At 40.9% G+C, this 18,853-nt stretch overlaps 1 long non-coding RNA gene and 1 pseudogene across 1 annotated transcript; both read right to left on the bottom strand.

The window, feature by feature from the left end:
• Positions 1–14,704: 14,704 nt before the first annotated feature.
• Positions 14,705–14,927, bottom strand: LOC111544774 (annotated as a pseudogene).
• A 1,711-nt stretch (positions 14,928–16,638) lies between these two features.
• LOC111544742 lies at positions 16,639–18,311 on the bottom strand. The gene is made up of 3 exons (XR_002732270.1): positions 18,251–18,311; positions 17,856–17,919; positions 16,639–16,964 (listed from the first exon to the last, which is right to left on the bottom strand). It is a non-coding gene; the product is annotated as an uncharacterized LOC111544742 (long non-coding RNA).
• Between the last annotated feature and the right edge of the window lie 542 nt (positions 18,312–18,853).

Genomic DNA, 18,853 nt, shown 5'->3' with positions numbered 1-18,853 from the left:
GCTTGAGGTTTTGAGATACAACCATAGACAGTTGACTTCCAATGCTACTCCGTAGGAGAAGTTCCCTAGCTGTGAGAGTTCCTTGCTTAAATAAGGCAGGGGTGCTTTCTCAAGGAAGTCAAGGATCATTTCACTATCTAATCTCTGCTAGTGCAATTGGACAAGGAAAGGAGTCTTTGGGGCCTGTAGCAGTTAACAATAATCTAGGTTATGCTGCTGTAATGAACAACAGTCAAATCTCAGTGGCTTTAAACCAAAATGTTGATTTCTTGCTTATGTTACTTGGCCCTTGTGGGTTGGCAGGAGGACTCTGACATAATAGAGTCCCCATACCAGTGACCCTCATTCCAGAGAGGAAGAGTTCTGGAGCGTCTTGCATCAATAATTCACTATTCCAGCCAGGAAGAGACCCACATCACTTCTGCTCATTGGCTAGAACTAGTCACATGGTTCTGTCCAAAGAGACCAGGAATTACAATCTACCTTGTGTTTGAAAGGAAGGGGAACTGGAAATATTTAGAGAACAGTACTAATGATGTCCACAGACCCAATTGTAATGATTAACATTCACAGGCTAGTATTTGACCCAGGCTTACTTGAGGCAATTGCAGTCAGCATTTCTAAACCTCTTTGTATTTCAATCCAAAGAAATCACTTTCAACATTTTGCTTCTAATTACTCTGTATCCCTCTCAAATTGTTCCTACTTCAAGGTGAAATCAGTGAAATGTTTTGAGAGCCCTGGTGCAGAGTTTCAGGCCTGTCACAGCTTCTTTGCTAACATCTTCACCTTGGCACTTGGGTTCTCCTTGAGTGTCCTCCCCATCCCCTTCACCAGCCTCAACCTCACTCTGCCTACCTCATCACCCTGGGAGCTGCTTGCATGCATCACTGTTTTGGTGGATGGCAGCAATACACAAGGGCACCTCATTGTTGGAAAGGAACTGCCTTCCGCCTGCCAAGGACAAATGCAGACACACAAAGCAATATCAAGCAAGACTTCACATCAAAGGGAACCCTGCCCGGGCTTGCCAAGAGCAGGCTGCCTCTGTGTCTTTCTCTTCAGCCTTGTCAGTATTCTTAGGGCCCAACAGACCTATGGTGTCCCTGCCAGGCCACCTCATTCAACCAGCACTCCTGTTCACTCTGACATAAAAAACTCAGGGCTCTCCCTGAATCTGGGCTCGAGCACTTGAACAGAGCACAATGCCAAGTGTTTAAAAATGTTGCGTGATTAGGAAGGAAAAGTACTGAGAAATATTTACTCTGTGAACTCTATATGGGTAGGAGAACAGAATGCTTCACCTTGTTCAGTGAAGCGACACATAGAAAGTTAAGAAATTCCTGCCTAAGACCTAGGAAAGCTTACCTAATGAGGAAGGAAGAATACTCTATGAGCGGAGGTCTGGGAACATTGGAACCAAACTGAAATTGACACTGGCTGGCCTGGGCATTCAGACTTGACTGGAGAAGTCATGTGACAAACAGAAGATCCAGAGAAACTTTAAGTTCTACTTTAGAACCAACAGAAGAATTCAGGTTCTGTTGCTTTAAGGAAAAGAACATGTTTGTTTTACAAAGAGTATGAGGGAAAAATGGAAAAGAGGGACTGGCAGGGACAAAGAAGGGGATTGAAACTTTATTTTAGAAAACAGGTAAGTCTATCTGTTCTGGATGCTAAAGAACTCTTCTAGAAGGATACACTCATCATCAAAATACAATGGAAGTCAAAAAGTTTTAAAGTCAAATATTGTGAGAGCTTGAAAGGGGAGATCGTCTTTTCCAAATTTTTTTTTTTTTTTTGAATTATGAAAATCTAAGGCTCAGGAATGTCAAGGGGCCTTTTCACAGTCACACAGCTGCTTAGTGACAAAGCTGTAGCTAGAACTCTGAGCTTCTGACTCTCAGGCATAGGTTGTTAAATCACAGTGTGGTGTAATGGTGCTACGTGTGACACGTGATCAGAGAGCACAGGTCTGCAAATTCATCAAGTAAGATATTTTTAACATAGTGACTTCAACCCTTTGACTAAGCTCTTCCACTGTAGCCAACCCTACTGCACTGTTCCAACAGCTTCCCAGAATGGTAGTAATTAGAGCAAAGAAAAAAAATAGGGCCCAAAGAAAATGTAACATTTCTTAGTAGTGGGAGGAGGTGGAGATAAACGCATTTACATAACTTTCTACTTTCAGAGCACTTCATGTGACCACGGGTTATTAACCTAGGGTCCATGGAGAGAACTCAGGCATTCCAGGACAGGAAAAAAAAAATTACATCTTTTACTGAACTCTCACTGAAATGCGTCATTACCTTCATTATGAATGTAGGCAAAAAACCACAACAGTATTTGCAGTCCTTGGACTTTGTCACTAATAGAAATAAACAGTCATTAATAGAAATAAAGGCATTATATTAGCTGTTGCAGGCATCTTGACATATCTTTACCTTTTTTTATCACTTTGCTATGATGGTAGTTTTTAGATCTGCTGCTAGATTTTGTTAAATAATGTTTAATAAGCACCTATATTACTATGCCACAGATTTTCATAAATGTTTTGATAACAATATTTCAATATAATTGGATTCTTTTATAATTACATGTATGTATTTATTTTAAGCAGTTAAAGGCATTATTCTGAGAAGGGATCTGTAGACTTCACCTGTCAGAGGGATCCTTGGCATGAAAGTTAGGAACTCTTGACATGTGAGGGGTCAGCGAGTGTCAGGTTGCCAATGGATACCCATATTACGAGGTCCCCTGTCCCTGCACCATCATCCTGTGGGCTCAGAATGACAGGGATGCTTGCTTGTCATTCTGGGTTGGAGAGCTGCCAATATCTCTTGCCACAGACTGTGTTTGTAATTCCAGGGTGTGCCAGCCTTTGAAAGCTGACATGATTATATTGCAAAACGTGACAGAAAAGAATCCATTGTTTGGCGTTATTATTAAAATTAAGGCTGATATGGAGTTGGTAATATTTCTATTAAGAGGGCTGTGTTCACACGTCCATGGAAGTTGACTTTTCTGCGGGAACTGGCACTTTAAAGTCTAGTCAAAAGGAAGTCAATGTTTTCAAAGATGACAAAAACTGATTTGGCCTGGTCAATACATGTTCAGACTACTATTAAGTAAGAAAAATAAACATTTTAAATATTAAGGCACCATTTCCACCTCTCAAATAGTCCAAGAGTTTTAAAGATGGCAATTCTCAGGATCGATAGGGTGTAATAAAATAGATATTTTCCTAAACTACTCACAAGACCAAGGCTTGACATAACTTTTCTAGATGACAGATTGAGCTTTATGTTTTAAGTGAATGCTTTTCACCCAGTCATTTCACTTCTAGGAATTTATTCTGTAGGCAGAATTACAAGGGTATTCTTCAAAATATTATTCATAACAGTAAAAAAGTTGGAAACAGCATGAATGCCAACAACGAGAGCTTGGTCAAATTATGCTGCATCTGTAGGATGAATTATTACGTAGCTAATTTTAAAAATAGCCATTCTGACAATATGTAATGGTATGAGGAAATGTATAAAAATAATGTAGACTTAAAATACAACACATAAAACTGCAAGAATAAAATAATTCTGTTTTTTAGTTTTAAAATATTCTTCGTATTTCTTTGCAATCTTACTTATATACATATACCTATAGAATACGTATGTGTAAAAAACAAGAAGGAAATATATCACAGTGTTAGGGTAGTGGCATTTTAATTATTGGGTAGAGGCATTTTAATTATTTTTATTTACTTCTTTATGTTTTTGGAACTACTGACGTTAGGAAAAGCACTAAGACACTGTTTTTAAGAAGATGAGCTGGTGCCACATGGGCTGATGTGTTTGCTGTGCCTTCTTGTTGCTCCAGACAAAAGTTTGTTTTGCTGGTTGCTACTGAGTGTTATTTTTCTTGTAACCTTTGCTCTCTTTCCCCACCATTGGCTTCCAGATGTCTGATTTCACCAAGTTCAGGGCACTTGACGCATGTGCATTTTCCCCTCTAACTTGAACAGGAAGTTCAGAAACTGCCTTAAGCCTGCCAGCCTGACAGAGCCAGCACCAACATGAATATCAACCCCAAACCTCTTGACCTAATAAAAAATAGCTTGATGGGGGAATCTGAAGCTTTTGTAAAAACTGGTGACTGAGTTTGATACAGGGAAAGAATTTTAGGAGGCATCCGCCCTCTTTCCTCTTGGTCAATGATGGCTTCTGCCTAGTTGTGCTTTCTGCATGTTGTGGGCGAAAAACGGAGATAAAAAGTAATTATTCTACAGCAACTTAACCTTTTGCTGATATTTGGTAGAAAAGTGATAAACTTTCAACTTTCAGTCATTATTTAGCATGTAATGTATAAATTAGCTGGAAAAAAATCTGTTTGAATAGATGAAGACATATTTTCTACGGATTTTACCTTGAAAGTGAGAAATACAAAGGTAATTTTCTGTTTGGGAATGTTTCTTTTAGGGTTCTATTATTTGCAGTGCCATTTAGAATTTTGGAAACATTAGAGTCTATATTCCATTCCTCCTCTCTTTCTTAAACTTGGATCAATTTTCTCCTGGGTGAAGTTTAAAATAATAAAAACTGGGAAACCATTTACTCAATGCCTCCTGTTGCATAGCAATCTAAACAAACAGGCCCCTTTCCTCTGTTAAGAACTTCCAATAAGACAAATCACAAAGCTTGTGTTTAAAAAAATGATTTCCAAGTTCCCCACCCCCAACCCCATTTTCAAGCTCTTTTTTAAAAAAATAGAGGCAAAAGATTGTAAGCAAAAAACCTAATTGACTTTTTAGTGAGTCACTTCTCATGCTACTACAGGGATTAGAAAACTCTTTTGTTTGTGGTGAGGCCAGAGGATCTGAGCTGGACACATAAAATACCAAGCCAACCAAAGCAGGACAAATAATAAGAAATAATAGTAACCATCAGGTGATCAGTATCTTCTGTGTAGCAGACACAGTGCCATGTAAGTTATCTAATCTTATAACAAACTTCCTGTGTTGGATATCTTACATTGGCACCCCCGGGTCCTCTCTCTACTCTTCTGCATCCTGTTCTCTGCCCAGGGAGGATGACCTATTTAGACAGCGGCAAAGGGCTTGCTTACCCAAGGGTACTGGCAGCAGAGAGGAAGGAGGAGGTAAGATCAGAGTATGTTCCTGGCCCCTTCTCTGCTGGTTCCGGCAGGTTGGCTGTGTCCCTCCACCTAGAGATACAACTCCTGCCAGGCAGCCTTTTCCATTCCACTCCCCTCCCTGGCTTCCAAGAATGGCTCCTCGATGCTTCATTCAGGTCTAGTGGTGGGAAGAACTCCTTGTGGTTGCCAGCTCCATATCAAAGTGAACTCTTAGGCAATGTCTTCTCATGCAATTTATTGGGAAATCAATCAGTGACTGACCTTTGCTAGACAACCTCTAGTGTCTTGTAAACGTTATTTAAATTTTAAATTATTTGTCTTTTCAAAATCATGGGCTTTGGCACTAAGTAGTTTTGGCCTTGACTGTAAGCGTTGTCAACATTGAACACCTGGATAAAGTATTAACCTAGCAGAGACTCAATTTACTAAAACTTAAAGAGTAACAGTAATATCTACCTTACATGGTATCATGAGAATTCAGTGAACATATATAACATTTTATTACAAGGTACAACGTATATAAATATAATTTTATTCCTCTTTTTTCCCTCTTTTTTTCCTCCAACTAGGGGCCAAATTTAGCTAACATTTACTGAGTGATTATTATGTGTCATGTACTAGTTTAAGCATTTTATACATATTAATTTATTTACATCAGTCCTGTATACTATTGTTCTCTCTTTTACAGATGGAGAAATCAAGGCGCAAAGAGGTTAAGAAGCTTCCCCAGGGTTTGCCGGGACATAGATGGGAGTACTAATTCACAACTAGATGGTAAACTTTTCAAGGCAAAACCAACTGTATACCAAATTTCTTTCTTTCTTTCACAGGGCCTAGCATGATGTCTTCCATACGTAGGTGTTCAATAAGTGCTGATTTTATTCCAGGAGCAGTGGCAATTAAGCTAGGGTTGCAATAATTAGGGAGCCAGGAGATCCACATGGTCAAAGTAGCATCTGCTTTCACGAAGGGCAGTAATGTGTGCCTCTCGAATGTGGATGCAAGGTCCTGGTAACTGAGGAATGGGCTGCTGTCAGAAGATAGAGCAGAGAGCAGCCAGCTATCTTGGGGAGGGGTGAGGAAGGAAAAAGAACTTGAGCTGGGAGGCCAGCAATGGTAGAAAGCTCCCCAAGTGAAGCTTGAGCTCCTCTCTCAGCAGTCCTCCTGACCTTGAGGAGACAGTAAATCTCACTCCATCCTGTGGTTATACCACTGAAGCATCTTTAAAAATACTTAGTCCCAAACGACGGGCCCTTTACTGCTGCTTTTCTTACCTGAGCCAGCAACCTCAGAGCTTTCTGGGATTTCTGTTAAAAACACCGAGATCCTTCTCTACCAACACAACTGTCGCTCACGCCAAGCATGGGACATATGGCCGAGCATCTGGGAGGGAGACGATGGGCCAGGAGTGCTGGCAAGCGGCACATACTTTCATTATAATGGATGTGTCACAGTAAATCATTTTGTAAATGTCCCCCTCCCCTCTGTGCTGCATAGCAAAACATAAAGGAAGACGAATTACCCACAGCACCACAATGCTAGCTGAATATGCCAAAGCTTGTGCCTGAGACACTTACTGACATTTCCTTAAATATCTTTTTAATATCTTGGCCAGGTCGGGCATACCAATGGCATTACAGAGCTTGCAAATCAATACCCCAGCTGTTTTGGTTTTTTAATAAAACTGAATGTGATCTATTTTAAATGATTGCCTTCCGCCCCTCTAATTTTCTACAGGGCTTTCAGAGAGCAAGACTGTGGGCAGCCCTGAAGTCAGGACTTGGCTCTGAAAGGGTAGTTGTTCCTTTTGGGGGTGGGGATAGAAATTAAACATTTGCTGGATTACTGTCGTCATTTTTTCCTAGTCCTCTAGTCTCCCAAATCTAGTGATCTACATGATTTACAGGACCAATTTGTGGTTTGCTGCTGTGTTTAAAAAATGAGTTTACCAAAATGTTGCGGAAGAATCTAAAGGGCTTAGCTTCTACAAATCAAATTGATTTCTCCATTTGGGATCAGTCCAAGTGATTTATTCATAATTTTATTAGAGATCTTTTCCTAAGGAAATTCTTTGTCTCTCATTATCACCATAAAGAAAATGGAAAGAACTTCTACCAAGAATTCAGTCGTATGCATGTGACTTTTGCCCCTTGGAAAACTGGAATATGTAAAACTGTCATCAACAGTAACCATCTTGGTTACTGGACTTCCACAGTCCTCAATAACAAGAATTCCTCATGCAAATAGGGAGGTGGTCCTGTCACATTTGGGGTCCCAGTAGGCAGAAAAGCCCATCAAAGTACCTATAAATCAGAGTTTTATAAAGATATTAGTTGACTGCTACTTATGTGGGTCATAAATGTGACACCACAATAAACAATCAAGTTTCTTTGAGGATGTATTTGCGGACTCTTTTATTGGCTTTGAGAAATCACAGTACTTCCATCAGGAAAGTCTCATTTGCTTGTGCAGTTTATTGCTTTTATTTTCTGTAGTTTATACTAAGTGTCTAAGCTTTTTTCCTTCCAGTATTTCTCCTGGGCTACATTAGTGCAAGTCCATGTTTTCCCTGTGCCAGCAGGACCACAAACCAGATTAAAACAAAAAGGGAGCTGGAGCCTCGGCTGGGCCCCTGGAGAGGCCTCCTCCCTCTGCCTTCCCCACCCCTGACCTCTCACAAACCAGCTTCGAAGCAACTGAAATTTCTTTCTTTCTTTCTTTCTTTCTTTTTTTTTTTTTTTTCCTGACCACAGGCAAAATCCTGTCTCCCTGGTTCTATGAAAGTTATCCATTCCTGAATTTTACCCTTAACCACAGCGGAGGAAAGGGAATAGCTGAGGTCAGGAAATATGAAAAGAATGTTAACAATTTACCACTAAAATATACATTAAGATTATTTTCAGCAAGTGTAATCCCCACGTTGAACTTCTAAATCTAGAATTCTCCTGTCATGTGACTATATTCACATTTATATGTGCCCCTTTCAGCCTCAATTCATTCCTTCCTGAATGAGCTCTCTGTGAAAGGTAGGACTGAGTGAAAACAGCCAAGTGAAATCTCCAAGTTTCCCTCCCTAGTCAACACTGATTACAAATGTTGAAGTGGTTAGATGAAAGCAGTTGTCTTTTACGTGAGCTAGTGCACAGATATCATCAAAGATTTTAAGAGGCATAAAAACAGAAGTAAAAATAAACACACAGGTCATACTTTCAATCAGACAGCTAGTTCTGTTATAGAAATCCAAAATCATTAATGTTCAGATGCTGTTAAGAACAAAAGGAATGAGCCAGGGATATCTCATCTCGGGTACTTTTAAGATAATCGCAGAATGTTAGCATTAGAAAGAAACAAAGAGAATCTTTCATTCAACTTCTTCGTTTTATATAGGACACAATTAACAATAATTACTATTGCCAATGTATATGTATTTTTCCATTTAATTATTACAACAACCCTAGAATGTGTCACTTCCATTTTGTGGAGAAGAAAAAGAGAGGTGAAGGAACCCGCCCAAGGTGAAGTGGTAGAGGTAGGATTCAAACTTGCGCATTTTGGTTCCCATTCAAAACATCAAATTAGAGGCCCTCCAAGGACTTGAACTCATTTCTCTCAGAAACCAAGCAATCTTTGCCCTACTGGGGCAAGTAGATGGCTGCTAACTGCCTGGCTTTATCCACCCCTGCTTTGCACCACGTCTCACCCTCACACTGGCCTCAGGTTGGTTTGGAGTGGCTGTCATGGTCTAAGATGGATCTGCCTTTCCCCAAGGGCTGGGGCCAGTGCCTCCCCAGACACGCATGCTGCGCTGCATCTGTCGCTAATGGGATTTCCAGATTTCTGCCTCTTCATGAGTCCCCATTTGGCAGCCTTGCATATCTGTGAATCTAATGTCTGTGTGTAGTCGTGCTCCTCAGCTGTTCCAGTTTGGCAAATAAGTGATGACGGCTGTGGCCAGGTTAAATCTGAGGGCAGACTTACTGTGAGTTTAGTTTTCTGAGTCCATCTTTGCAGGGACTGAAGCTACCTTGAGAATGTGATGTGTGATGTGATCATGATGGCCCTGGACATGTCCTAGACTCATCTTCTTCAGTTACTAAGCACTTCATGTATTGTTTCTTTGTAGGTGAACTTTCCTTAGGGGGTGTAGTCCCTCTTTTTCCCTTTTTTTCTTAAGTGACATAGTTGTTGTTGTTGTTGTTGTTGTTGTTGTTGTTGTTGTTTTAAGTGACATAGTACCTGGGAGGTCACTGTCTTGTTTAATTTTGTCTCTCCTATATATTACCTAGCTTAGGGCATTAAACTTTGAAAATCAAGAAATGATTATTACATATAAGAAGGAATAGGCCGGGCATGGTGGCTCATGCCTGTAATCCCAGCACTTTCAGAAGCTGAGGTGGGTAGATCACTTGAGGTCAGCAGTTCAAGACCAGCCTGACCAACATGGCAAAACTCTGTCTCTATTTTAAAAATACAGAAATTAGGTGGGTGTGGTGGTGCATGCCTGTAGTCCCAGCTACTCAGGAGGCTGGGGCAAGAGAATCACTTGAACCTAGGAGGCAGAGGTTGCTGTGAGCTGAAATCATGCCACTGTACTCCAGCCTGGGCAACAAAGCAAGACTCTGTCTCCAAAAAAAAAGAAGGAAGATTATAATGAAGTCCTCTGACCCTCTGTGTAGTAGACATTTGTTATTTCGTGGCTACTCACAATCCCAGTCAGCCCTGCTTCCTGTTAGAGCATAGTCTCCTCTCATGGCGAGAGCTCTTAGCAGTAAAAAAACCAAAGTACACTACCCATTTCCCACTTCAAAAGCTGAAGGGAAAAGTTTCTGTTTCATACAGTTGCTATGAGTATATTTGATGAGTTAATTTAGAAATAACACATAAAACATGTGGCAACTGCTAGTATTAGCTCTTCTACTTGTTCTTCTTCTTCATCCTGTTCTTGTTTGCCTTCTCATTTTTGTTGTTATTGGTAGTAGTATTATCCTCTGCACAGCCAGGACAAAGGTACTTGACTTAAACTTTGCCACTCAGATTCCTTGGAATATTGAATGTCGTATGGTTGACACAAGGACAGAAGATACAGTTAGTTTTTTTTAATTGTGAAATATAACACAAAGAAAAATGCAAAAGTGACATGAAAGATTTGCAAATAACCAAAAGCAAATGCCTATGTAGCAGCATTGTCCAGTTTATGAATCCACCAAAGTCTTCTGTATGCTCTTCACCAGTCAAAACCATCTTCTTCCCTCAGGGACAGCTTCAAGGGTTTTGGACCCTGCAATCATACAGGGCTTCATGCTCAGAAGGGTCCCATGCTTGATTTAACGTCTGCAGTTGCCTTCTTGAAATTTTTTTATAATTTTTGAGCAAGTGGTCCTGCATTTTAAGTTTGTTCTGAGTCCCACAAATTATATAGCTAATTCTGCCTTCACTCTTAAGGTGACCATTATCCTGACTGTTGTGAGGATGATTTTCTTGCTTTTCTTTATAATTCTACCACCTGTATACATCCGGAGCTCTTTCATCCTCAAGGTATGCTCTGATATGCTATTCCTGCTTAAAGTCAGTCAGTTCTATGATTCCTGCTTCATAGATCACAGATGTTCCAGTGACTGACTCTTTCAATATTCTCCCAGTACATTCTACTTTGCTTAGGTTTGCCAGTGTTGATTTCTGCTGCTTGCAACCAAAGGAACATAACTGGTATCGTTGTTTTTCTAAAAGACTCTTGGTAGAGAAAAAGATAGCATGTAATAATTTGTCTTTGTTTTATTCCTTTCTGCACAAAGTCTTATGAAAGTTGCACAGATGTAAGATTTATTTTAAAACTAACATTCTGACAAACTTAATTTCCAGCAGAGAAAGTTAAAACTTGAAGTTGTTAACTTTCTCTCCAAGTTGGTAACGTAGTTACCTATATTTAGAAAAATGTTACCTTCGGGACAAGCCATGAAGCCCAAAATGCCTGCCAATGACAATTTTTTTCTGCTCAGAAAAGTTGCCAGAGGTTGCTAGTGGATCATCACAGGTTGCTAGTGGATCACCACAGGTTGCTGGTGGAGAACTCCTCCCCATGACATGTGGTTGAGATGGGATCCCCAAATTGCTAGCTACACATGTATCCTCAGCCTCCTGGCTTCAGTGATTAGAGCAGGGATAGGTGAATAACCCAAACAAAACCAATAACGATTCTCCCGAGGAGTTTTCTGCCTTGAGCTATCAGGGAAGATGATTTCAGGTTTTTGGGTTGGGGCTCAGGGTGTCAAGGTATGGGAAAACCCTCTTACAGCAATAGAGACAGTAGAGACTAAAACTGAACAGCACACACACACATGGTGGTAAGGAGAAGCCATGAGGCAGTAAAAGCTATGAGGTGTCAAGGGAGTTGGTAGTTGAGATGTTGGCACAAAAGCAGAGGCAGAGAAATGCTGGCTGCCAGACTTCTCTTGAGTTGCTGGGGTTACTGTGATGCCTTAAGAGACATTTCAGTGCTCTATGAAGCTTGGCTTGGCCAGTGTTAAGATGGCTTCCTCTGCTTCCTTACTTCCCTGCACATCCTAAAATAAACTTCCTACATCTATCTCAGCCCCAATCATCAGAATTGGTGTCTATAATGAAACATATGTACAAACTTTGGCACTTGTTAACTGGACTTGAGACCTAAAATGAACCCTTCTCCATGCTTAGTCAACCATTGTACTTTCTAAGAGTGGAGCTCATTTATGCTCAGTCCCTGCAACTCAGGGGTAAGTGAAACAGCTGAAAACCAGAAACATCAAATGATAATCCAATCAAGAGGACCTAGAAATAATTACCTGCTACACTGGAATGCTGACCTTGTGATTCTGGAATTCTTTTTTCTCCATATCTACTCTCTCCATTATATTTTAGGCTTCCAGAAAGCTTCCCGTGGATTGAAGTGGGCCTCCCTGCTTGCAATATTGCTCCCCTTAAGTCCATTCTCCACAGAGCAGTCAAAGCAATCGTGATCCAATTAATAACAAAGTGACTACCTATTGCTCTCAGGATGTGGCCCCAAAATGTTAGTTCACATGTTAGGTTGTTTATGATTTGGTTCTTGTTTACATTCCCAGCCATATTCTTCCCACCTCTCCCCACCTGTATATCATCCCTTACATTCTCTGCTCTAAACTTGAACTCACTCTTTTGTCTACTTACCTTTTGCACACATTTTCTTCTGCCTCGAATGCCTTCTTTCACTCCTTCCCCTTTCCTTCTCCTACTCTTCTTTAAGGCCTTAGTTTAAATGTCCCTTCCTCCAGAAAATTTCCCCTGAATTCCAAAGACCAGGGTTCACAAACATGCACTCTGTAGAGTTCTTTTTCAAAATAAAATTGCCCTTTAACTTGTCGGTCTTTAACTTGGCTGTAAGTTTCTTTAGGATGACTGGCACATAGTTGATGCACAAATGAATTTACAAGATTAGAGGAAATAACAGAATGTTTCTACTCTTGCAGCCAGAGTCCAGGGCTATGGTGTGGGTGAACAGAGATCAGAGAATTGGACTAGCAGCTGGAGCAAAATATGAGGCCAAGAATCCCACCCACTGATCTAACAAGACCGCTAGGAACCATGAATTACTCAGGAATTACCATCTTGATTAGTTTAGTTTAAGGCAAGTCCCCAAACCCATCCATCTCCTTTTCTTGCATATTTTAGCTAAAGGCAAATAACAGCTTTTCCCAAATGGTCAGTACTTACATGTAAAACAACTTGCCTTTTTCATAATTTCTCAAAACAAAAGCAAAATCAGTCCAACTAGGATGCCTAGTGAGCTGTAGTTAGAAGCTTGGCTTGGGAATCCATTGTTTGAAATTGATTGGACTGGCAGTAGAACAAAGTACAAATGGTTAAGCAGATTCCTTAAATTCTGCTAAAACAAGAGGAAAGATAAGAAAACCAGGAATGTCACCTCCATCCTGGCCAATGTAGAAGAGCTAATAGGTGAATGACAGTATATTTTTAATCCATTACAGAATGTTGGTTTGTTTTCTTGTTTAATGGCTTTCTTTCTTTAGGAGAACCTGATACAAACAAGCAGAACTCTGGAAGGCAACATCTTGAGAGCCCTGAAGTGACAATGGGATTCTGGGAAAGTCAATTCCTGGAGCCCAGTCTCTTTATCTGCAAAATGGAAATAATTATTACAATGGAGCCTCTCCTGCCTGCTGGGCGGCATCACAGGAGACAGTGTTTTAGAAAGTCCTCTGTATGTTCGAGGCGGCATTAACACCACCTCCCCCTGCCCCCCGCCAATAAGGGCCTACAAAAGAAACAGCCAGGGAAACTGAGTCAGTAAGCACTGGATTTTGGAGTTTGAGTATTTCCAAGCGAAGTCATGAGGTCAAACTTTGCAATACTAATAAATAGGAAGAAGCACAGGAATCCCATTTCTTTGATCAACGTATTAATTTTTTAGTAAATTCTCTCTCATCAATTGTGCTATAATGTTTTTGCATCCCAGATAGTTTTATACAATATATTGTGTTTCATGCTCCTTGTTCATCAATATAATGCAGTTAGTTGGCAAACCAGTTACAGGAACTGAGGTTACCCTTTCTATTCAGCACAGAGTGGAGATACAGAAGGAACGTTCAGGAATATATTTCTGCCTGGGTTTCAAATAAAGGTGGCCACTGGCACCAGTTAGGGCTGGAACTCTGGGTAATTATGGGGCATGCACACAGCTCCATCCCTTTACCATAGCAGACACCAGTGATCTACCATAGCACCTTTCCCCTTCTTAGACCTGGAGATGGCCTCAGAGCCCTTCCCAACATAGTGGTAACTGGATCAGATCACACTGAAATGCATTCGTCACACCATGTCTAGGCACTGATCAGAAGCCATGACTCTCATTATCAAGCTGTTAAGCAGCTATTAGGTGATGCCCTAATGCTCTACTGAGAAAATTAAACCAGTAACTTACAGGTTTATGACTTATTCTTTCATTTTTTGAGCTCTTACTGGTTGCACTTAATTCAAACAAAGAAAACAGGGTAGCAGAGTTAAACCAAATGCTTGGGTTATAATTCCAAAGTTCTTTTCTCTTCTTCCAGCCACACAGGATATTTGATCCTTCTAATGCCTTTAACTGTTGGCTTCAAACAACTGTGAAGAAGAGAAGGAAATCTGACACTTTAGCTGGATGATGTTTATACAGATGCAGCTTCTTCCTTCACATATTAGGTTAGGAGGAGCTCAGTGAGCTGGAGGCTGAATCTCAGGAATGTTTAAATAAAGTGACATTGACACAGACCCTGAGCAACATTTGCTAACTCCATTCTAATTTCACTTAGAGTTGAGGTTCTTAATCTTTATTGGACATGTATTCCTTTGGCAGACTGGTGAGGTTTATGCATCTCACTCAGAATACTATCTTTATATAAAACAATAAAAGAAAATCAGGTTATAAAAAGAAAATACATTGGGCTAAAAATGCATCTGGGTATACTGAAATACAGTTACTAAAATATTTTTTTAAATCTATGATAAAGATTTTTATATGTTCTTATTTATTAAATATTATACAAAAGGATCTAATGGCAAGTTAAGTAACTTCCATAATTTTGCAATAGCTATCAGGGCAAATATTTTGAGATATCTGGGGCAACTATAATGTTATACGAAATTATCTTGATTTCTATTGGTGACTAAGCCACAGGTACCAATAAGACTACTGTAGTTTGTTACCACATTTAAACTGATAGGAACAGATACTACACTTGATCTTAGCCAAAAGACCGAGAAGCAATGTTACCTTATTTAAAATAGAAAACTTGATAAATTTCAGAGAGAGGTTAGCGGAAATAGTGATTCCTCCCCCATCCAACTAGTCTGTGAACCCTTTAGATTATGTCCAGGGATCCCAGTAATAAGCCTTGGACAAATTTGAATGTAGAGACCTGTGAGCGATCAGGTGTAACATTCCCACCACTAATTCTCCACTTGGAGAATTCCTGAGGTGGCTGGGCACAGTGTAATCCCAACATTTTGGGTGGCCGAGGCGGGTGGATTGCTTGAGCTCAGGAGTTCTAGACTGACCTGGGCAACATGGCAAAACCCCATCTCCACTTAAAAAAAAAAATACAAAAATTAGCTGGGCATGGTGGCACCTGTAATCCCAGCACTTTGGGAGGCTGAGGCGGGCAGACCACAAGGTCAGGAGATCGAGACCATCCTGGCTAACACGGTGAAACCCCGTCTCTACTAAAAATACAAAAAATTAGCTGGGCGTGGTGGCGGGCACCTGTGGTCCCAGCTACTCAGGAGGCTGAGGCAGGAGAATGGCATGGGCCCGGGAGGCGGAGCTTGCAGTGAGCTGAGATTGCGCCACTGCACTCCAGCCTGGGCGACAGAGCAAGACTCCGTCTCAAAAAAAAAAAAAAAAAAAAAAAACTAAATAAAAAATGAAAAAAAAAGGAAAGAATTCCTGAGGCAAAAGAAAAGGGTCTTATGTGGATTGCTTTGTTTTGGTGTGAGACTGCCTTGCCCTTCTCTTCAAAAAGAGGATCTTCTTTACTATTAGAGCTTTTTCCTCAAGGGTAACATGGGGTTTAAATATATTCTCTGTCTAGAAAGGGAACGCCCCCGTGGATGTGAGGAAATGGGAGACTACCCAGGTTAAGCAACCTGACCCAACATAAACAGTGGGAAAGGCCATCCACGTTTTCTATCCCTGGCAAGTTGAAAAGTGAAGGTGGCCCCAAACTCTTGCTAGGTCTGACATGAACCAGAGGTTGAATCTGGGACATATGATCTGGGACTCTGTGATCTAGTGGAGTTGAGCTCAGCTCTCACCAGCACCAGATAACCTTAGAAATTTTCTGCAGGCTTCCGTAGGGGAGACGCTAAAGAGGGAAATGACCCCTAAGCCCATCTGGTGTTGGTGGGAGCTGCTCTAACAGTGTATCATCTAAACATTTGTTGGTGCTAGATGTTCTGCTTTGTTGTTGGCTTCGTACTAGACAACAAAATCACGGATGTGTGAGAGGCATGTGTGCTTGGAGGTGGAAGCTAGGTAAGAAGAGACATTTTAGGCTGGCTGTGGTGGCTTATGGCTGTAATCTCAGCACTTTGGGAGGCCTAGGCAGGTGGATCACCTGAGGTCAGGAGTTTGAGACCAGTCTGGCCAATATGGTGAAACCTCATCTCTACTCAAAATACAAAAATTAGCTGCGTATAGTGGCAGACGCCTGTAATCTCAGCTGCTTGGGAGGCTGAGGCAGGAGAATCACTTGAACCTGGGTGGAGGTTGCAGTGAGCTGAGATTGAGCCATTGCACTCCAGCCTGGGTGACAAGAGCAAAAGTCCGTCTCAAAAAAAAAAAAAAAAAAAAAAAAAAGAAGAGACATTTTAGAAAATATTGCCATTGGGATAATGTGCTTCTTACATATTACAATTTAAATCCACATTATAATTTAGCTTATATTCTCTATGAGAGCATTAAAGTTGATTCATTATTTATTTGATTGCAATTTCACTTCTTTATTTACTCAGAGATGATCACAAAAGGGCTCCCTAGAATTACTTAATGCTAGAAAAATAGCTCCCGAGAGTCAATCAAATTAACCATCCCTTCCTAACAATATAGAATCCAACTTACTTTTGTTCTCTTATTTGGCATTTTGCATGATGACAGTTGCAAAATTTAACTTTTGGGCGTTTTGGTTTCTCCCCAGTTTAGGAGAATGCCCTAATGCAGAAGCATGAGAAGAATGAACAAAACAAAGATGACTTTATAGGTCTCCTTTGAAGAGCTTTGCATTTCTATTCAATTGCTTTCTCCCCGACTAAAAAAAAAAAAAAAAAAAAAAAAATTACCTCAGTAATCCATGCTCGGGTAAAAATATAAACAATATGGAAGCGAATTGAGCAGAAAGTGAAAGTCCTTCTTTGCCATCCTCCAATCCCACTTCCCTCCCCAGAAGTTAAGAATCTTTCCAGACTTTTTTCCTATGTGTTTATATATGTGCATGTATATAGATGCACAAAAATACATCACCGCAAGTAAGATGCACATATTTCTTTACATAAATGGGAACATATACACTGTATATATTTTTCTATGACTTGCTTTTTTATTTACTAATATTTCTTGGATATCTCTCTGTACATATAGAGCTATCTTATTTTTTTTTAACTACATGTTATCCTATAATTTATATGAATGTACTGGGTTTGTTTAAGCATTTTCCTATGGGTAGACGTTCAGGTTGTTTGCGGGTTGGGTTTTCTGGTTTGTTTGTTTTGTTGCTATTAGAAACAGCACTCCAAATTTATTCTACCTCCTTTAAGCTGATAAAAACCATCCCTAGACGTGGATTTTCTCTTTCTATTTCTGCAGGAATAAGAGTGCAAATGGGTAGAAAAGAGACAGAACGCAATCCCTTTTCTTCCTTCTGACCACCTTCTTCCCACCTCCCACCTCCCACCTCCTTCCTGTCCACAATATACAAAAAGAGAGCTCCCTCTACTGGGAATGCCATTCCCTTCCTCCCGCTCACCTGGGTAACTTCTTTCATCCTGCAAATTGCACCTCACTCTATCTCCCTGAGGTCTCCAGCTCACCACTTGGGAGGTCAAGGGCCTTCCTTCATGCTCCTTTGGCCCTCTCTGTATCTGACATCATATTAAAGTTACCCATCCAGACACCTGCCCCTGAGGGGAGGGAAGGAACTCACCATGTATCCTCAGCACCTAGCACTGGATCAGCTGCGGCAGGAGCCCTGGGGCATACCTGGTGACCTGAACTGAAGGACCTTCAAGTGAATAGATCTCCACATCGTGTGCACTTGGTTTAATTACCATTAAATCCATGTTGAAGCCAACAGCATTAAATGATGAATCACTTGGATAACATCGGAGCCTTGGACAAGGTGTGCAGACTAAGAACGGGATTTCAGAAATGTTAAAACAACACATATCACACAAGCATTCGGCGGTCCTTTTTGTGGCCTTCCCCCCACTCATCACATTGGTAAGGATCACTCTGATATTGGCAGTAGGCCTTCGCCAAATGAGAAAGAGCAATACCTGTTCTGCAGATTCTATTTTTAATTTTTATTAACATTTTTACCTGTGCCCTGCTTGATCTCTCTCAGGCAGGTTGCTCTGATACAACCGGTTTAGTGATGGCCAGTGGATCAGACCACAGGGCTAATCCTGGAACTAGACTATCAGGTATCTTGGAGATCAGCTAGTCAGTACTGGAGAAAAGGGTGGCTTAGAAGAGATGGATCTCATTTTATGGAAAGCACAACAAACACTGGTCCCCCACTGCCACCAGCTTGCTACTCCCTAACTCAACCTGTAGAGAAATTCTGAAGAAAACTGGCAATCAGCCAAAACCTCCCACTCTGGCTTGTACAGCTGAACTCTGATATCCACACAGCCGCCCCAACAGTGAAAGAGAAGGAAGAGGGATGAGGAGAGGAGGTGGTGAAAGGAGTGGTGTGGACCGGTTCTTCCTACCCTTCATTCTACAGAGAAGCACACTGACACCCACAGAGGTGAAGGGTCTGAGCCCCTCACTGTTGAGTTGGCGGCAGCCCTCTGAGAATTTAGCCCTCCTCCGTGCCAGTCTCCATGCTGTTCCTATGTCCTGCATGTTGAGTAGGTACAGTAGTTATCCACCACACTTCTTGTATTATCTATGGCTAGGTGAGGGATCTACTAGGCC

Source organism: Piliocolobus tephrosceles, chromosome 2 (assembly GCF_002776525.5).
Source record: "Piliocolobus tephrosceles isolate RC106 chromosome 2, ASM277652v3, whole genome shotgun sequence".
Lineage (NCBI taxonomy): Eukaryota > Metazoa > Chordata > Mammalia > Primates > Cercopithecidae > Piliocolobus > Piliocolobus tephrosceles.
The sequence above is the reverse complement of the archived record's forward strand: the minus strand, read 5'-3'. Positions and strand labels throughout refer to the sequence as shown.